Below are 6,000 nucleotides of genomic sequence, written 5' to 3' on the forward strand. Positions count from 1 at the left end.
TAAAGTGCTGCATTGTGCAATAAAGGGGCAGTGATTTACTCAACAACTGCAATTGCTTTCAGTTCAAATGATCTTTCCAGAACAAAGAAAAACAGGAGCAGGCCATTCAGCCCATTCAAGCTACTGTATTCAATCAGATCATTGTTGATTTGTTCCTCCATTCTATTAATCTGCCTTTGCACACTTTGCTAAATTTAACAAAGAAACATCTATCAATACTAGTCTTGAAAATCTAAATTCACAGTCTCTCAAGGGAAAGAGCTTCAAATTTTTGCCATATTGAGTGAAAAATTGCCTCCTGATTTCATACTTAAACTGTTTCCCTTTTCTATTCTTCTAGAGTCTATATCAAAGGAAATGGCTTCTCCATATCTACCATGTTGAGTATTTCCACATGGAGATGGCTAGTACAACAGATGCAGAGTTAGCTGGTCTTTGGCACAGAGAAGAAATGGCATGAGAAACATAGCTTTGGGTCAAACAGGATGCTGAGGTTGTGAACTGCACAGTTCAAACTTAGACAATGGCTAAAGAGGGAGTTTGACACAAAAAGACTGCAAATGCTGGAATCTAAAGTAGACAAACAAGAGGCTGGAAGAACACAGCAAGCCAGGCAGCATCAGAAGGTTGAGGAGGCAACATTTTGGGTAAAACTAAGGCTGGGTCTCTAAGCCATGCACATTGACCATACACAGGGTCAGACTGCTTATTATCTTGTTCAAAGAACTGAATCCCAATATGTCGTGCTTCCTCACCATTGTACATAATGCCAACCTACTTAATGTGCTCAAGTCATCAGAACTGTGCCCAAGTCTATATTCATAGGCAAGGGTACTATAGGCTTAGTCAAGGCAGTACATGGAATTCATGGTTCCAAGGATTAAACGATAAGGAGGGAATATGTAAATTAACTTATATTCTCAGGAATAGAGAAGTTGCAGAATGATTTGATTGTCAACTTTTGGACTTTGGATACACTTTTACTGCTGTTAGGGCAGTCCACGTCAGTGGTGTAGCTTAAAATCTGAATCAAGTCATCGAGAGAGAGGTTCAAAACATTTCAAGGAGTTGTTGAAGTGTGGAATTCATTTAATAATGGTAAATGTAGGAGTGATGGATTTTTGTTGGCCACACTTCTGAGGGATACAGAGCCAAGGCAGTTGGCCAAAGTCATAATATATATTAGGAGTATTCTCATTCAATCACAGAACAGGCTCAAGGGTTGATTGGCCTAAATAAAAGTCAGCAGGAAACACGTCCCCATTGACCACTGTAGCCCCACTGTCATTTAATGCTCTGAGGAGCACTAAGTGTCTGAAAATAGGGCTTCCACCATTCAAATAAGCAAAAGTCCCATCTCAGAGAATTTCTTCACAGTCTAGTCCCAAGAGCAGCAGTGGTCAGGACTAGGATCACAAGCAGCCACCAGATTCTAAGTCCTGGGTTCCAGGACCAGTTCCATGTCAGTTCCAGGAGCTCGGAGGAAACTGAAGCCTGAGGTAGTGGGTTCTTAATGGAGTAGTTGGAAATGGATACAGACTTTGTGGGTGGGTCCCTCAATCTGGACAGAGACTGAGGAAGGGCCCCTGCTGCCACACCCAAAGCTTGAATAGTTTGTCTACCTCCCTGAACTGCTCCCACCATCTTTCGCCTTGCTCGCAACCTGCAATATTACAGATTAGTCATGGCTACATGGACAAGTGAAAGGACTGTTCCCTGGGAATTTTACAGCCTGCAAATCCACTGTGGAGTCTGTAAAGATATGCCCTACATACTAAAAGTCAAGTTTCTGACATTAATTCGCACTCTGTGCAAAAGGCAGGATGTGGGCTCCTTGTCTTCTGACACTTCGTTCTGAGCTGCTTTCTTCATTTGCATCATTTGGAGTTCATGGCAACACTTTTCAATCCCAGGGACGTGGTGAGATGCAGGCCCCATCTCTAGCTCAACTGGACCAGGAAATCAGCCTGACACTGTTGGTGTTATTTAGCATAACACAGCAGCCACCTAGCCAGCTTAGCCAACAGCTTATCTGCCTAAATCTCCAGAATGCAGTTAGATGGGGTCCTTAAAATGGGCAGATATATAATGTTATCAATGTCACCTGGACCATTTATTTGCCCACCTGTACAGTTGCAACAGAGGGAGTTTAAATCATCCCTAAAACACAATAAAATAATAAATGACATTTTGAAAAAGTACCGTGGCTAGGATTAGTGATGGACAGTAAGGTGTCGTATTTATTGTACAAAGTAACCACACTCATTCAGAATCTGATTGGTTTGGTTCCATTAATTTTAATCAAGCCAGTTCCGCAGAATCTATTTCCATCTCAATGCTGGAAAACCTTCAAATTCACATCCAGCGATTCGAGTGTGAAATTTGAGAATTGAGCTTTGACTATTGGTAACATGAATCTTTTTGAGCACAGAGGCACAAAAGGGAATTTGCACTTGTCCTTACTCATTGCCAAGCAACGAGGGCAGCTGAATAAGAACTGGAGTAGTTTAGGGCACTGAGGCCAATTCTGATATCTCTGCTGCCATTCAAGCAGAGGTGAGTTTATCAATGCTGATTAGGAATTGTTTCAATGTTTTATTTCCTTTTACCCTGGAAACAAGTGTGACAGACATTCAGCTACAGTTTTAAACATATTGTCAATATTTCTTCTGATCTTACACCCAGGTTGTGTGAGACAGCTAACCAGGTGAATTCCCAAGGAGGTGCCCAGACAAATGCATCAATTTGCAATTTCAGTCATATTCTGGTCCTCAGACTGAACTTGACCTATCAAATCTCCCTAGGTGACATTAATTTGGCTAATGCAACAAAGAAAACCTTTGCTGATGCTGCTACACCACTCTTCAATAGTTTCCATAATATTCATTTGATATTTTGTTAATGGAACTATCCCAGCCATTTTAATGTATTTTATTGCCTATCCTTGGGTTGCCTTTCCGAAGGTGGGATGAACATTGAGGAGGTAGTAATCACAAATACGGCACAACACACTGTAACTGCATCCCATTTATAACATGTTTTAAATTTTGCCAGACTACTTGAAAACATGCACTTATTTACATTTTATAGATCCAATATACAGTACAACATCTATCTCTGCACTATGATTGTAACAAAGAGGCTTTGTCAAGTGCTAAAGTTTCTCATTCATTATTAATACAGATGCAGCTGCACATGAAAAGCTTGTGGGCAGTTAGCAGAAAGTTATTGCACAATCTGCACCCGATCCAGCAAGATACCCCTGCCACCAAAATCATCCTCCCCAGCTCACAGTCCCACTTAAATAAAGCCCCCAACCCTCCCAAGGACAATGGCAAACAATGGAGAGATTCCATTTCGTTGTGATTTACTGATTTCAAAGCTATTTTATAATATTATATAACTGCGCCTACTGCAGTGTAGGATGGAAGCAGAGGTGGATAGGCACTCTTGATTTTCTAAATATTCACCAGCAATCTCAGTAGGTGCACCATATTTTATGAGGTACACTTTTAGAATGTTCAAACTCCCGTGGTAGAGAGACACATTCAGTCCTATGACCACAAGAACAGGGCAGAGGCTGAGAACCCTGCAGCAAGCAATTCACTTCCTGCCTCTCCAAAGTCTGTTCACCATTTATGAGGCACCAATCGGGAGTATGATGGAATACCCCTCACTTCCATGGATAGATGCAGCTCCAACAACATTTATGAAATTCAACACCATCCAGGACGAGCAGTTTTATTGGTATGCCATCCACCATCTTCAATATTCAGCCTTATGCAGCAGCAACAGTATGTGTATCATCTATAAGAATCACAGCTGGAACTCAAAGATCTTTTGAAAGCAGCACCCAAACCTACAACCTCTACCAACAAGCAGGACAAATGCAGCAGATGGCTGGGAAACCACATAGAGGTCTTCCTCCAAGCTACTCACCATCCTGGCTTGGAACTATGTCACTGTTCTTTCAATGCCATTCAATCAAAAGCCTGGAACAGCATGTGGGTCCACCTACCTTAAATACTTTGTATTGGCTCAAGAAGTCAGCTCACCATCATCATTAATACAGATGCAGCTGCACATGAAAAGCTTATGGGCAGTTAGCAGAAAGTTATTGCACAATCTGCACCCGATCCAGCAATTAATAATGGCAATTAGGAATGGGCATTAAATATTATGAATCTAAAGAAAAGTCATACAAGACTAGAAAGAGTGAACTGAAATTTACCAGAAATGGTTATATGTTAATGTTGGTGATTTTCATGGAGGGTTTCTCTCTGTGAGCCGTTGTGAGATTTCCTAATCATTGTCTGAAATTCATCTCATTATCTATGTACCATTTTTTTATGGTATCCCTCTTTTCCCAACTTCCCTCTCACCAGAGGCAGACGTACTCATTGCTGCCAGGTATTCTTGGCACTGGTGCCATATTTAAGGCCCAGCCATGCTCCAGGTCACATGCTGCCAAGCAGGAGGTGCCCTTCACTGCAAACATTGTGGGATGAGACTGAAAAGGGCACATAAATGGCATATCTGGCGCTTCATTGCCACATACAGTACACTTTCATAAACATATTGCTATTTAAGAACCAAGCTACACAGCTTATCTGTCTTACAAACCTGTCTAAGCGAGTGCCACTCTGCTCCCAATGCTCCTACAGCTTAGTGTTGCCAACCAGCAAAGCTACAATATCCCTTCCATCAAAGTGTGACTGTCGATGACCCACACCCCTCCCCACATCTAAATGTTCTCCAATGTACTATCATCCCCCAATTTCAAATACTGCCTTCACAATTATTGTCCCATGCTGGCATACTGCCTCCAATCCCCACATCTGACTTCCCCAACCTGCAGTAGCCCCTTGACATTCACTGAGATGACCACCCCTTGGAGGACTGACTGTGACTCACTCCCACACCCACTCCCCTCGTGACGGCACAGGATGCAAGTGAAATTAATGCAGCATGGTGCTATACAACATGTCCATCACATTGCCGGTCACCAAAGGCAACCATGTTAAGCTGCCTGGCTTTGTTTCTGCTTGAGAAAGCAATGCAAGATTCAAGTATTGTGAGCCTGTTAGCTCGAGCTGAGCGGCAAAGCACAAAAAGGTAAAGTAAGTCAGAGACTCTGTCAGCATCTGACGAGTGCTGATTACTAGTCAGCACTAGTAATTGAGTGCTAACAGACCTAGCGAAGATAGCTGAGATGCATGTTCTAACAGCAGCAATACAATGAGAGGGACTGCTCTCCAATGAACAGCACATCTGTGAATGTGGGAATGGTGGCATAGGGAGGGGATGGTGGGTGATGTGGGTGGTTATTGCATATGAAGCATGCCCTGCTGTCCAAGATGGAGGTCCGGACGAGTACACGATCTTTCTGACTTCCATGGCAGGAATTGTCACTGTCTAGTTTCTACCTGGTGGACTGGAGAATGGGAAACTGCACATCAATGTGGTGAGGTTACCTAATATTTGCACACTAGTGCATTCAGATAGGTGAAAGAAGGCTTTTACCACTCACTAGCAAGGCTCTGTCTAGTCATTCAAAATGTGTTTGGACAATCAGACTTATTTCTCTAGACACCCAGGGATTATATTTCTGTCAGTCTCACACCAACAACTCGCAATACCCAAATCATCAGGCCTAGGAAGATTTAACCCCTTAACTCTGTTTCTCTCTCCACAGATGTTGTGAGTTTTTCCAGCACTCTCCTTCTAATTTAAGCCTTAATCTGCCTCACTACTTTTAAACGTTAGTGGTGGGCTAGGGCATCAGAGAATGAAAATTTGTCTGCTTTGTACCTCAGTTGCCACAAACTTCAGAGACCTCAAACTAAAGGCTACTGATGATTTCTGATGCAGCATTGGAATGTCAGCTATTGCCACTGGAGGAGTGAGAGGACCAAGTGTTGGGCATTTTCATCTCTTTTAGGCTATGCTGCCTGTTGCTAAAGGCTCTGAGTCCAGGTATTTCAAGTTGAATAATGTCTT

The sequence above is a fragment of the Hemiscyllium ocellatum genome, chromosome 2 (genome assembly GCF_020745735.1).
Source record: "Hemiscyllium ocellatum isolate sHemOce1 chromosome 2, sHemOce1.pat.X.cur, whole genome shotgun sequence".
Classification (NCBI taxonomy): domain Eukaryota; kingdom Metazoa; phylum Chordata; class Chondrichthyes; order Orectolobiformes; family Hemiscylliidae; genus Hemiscyllium; species Hemiscyllium ocellatum.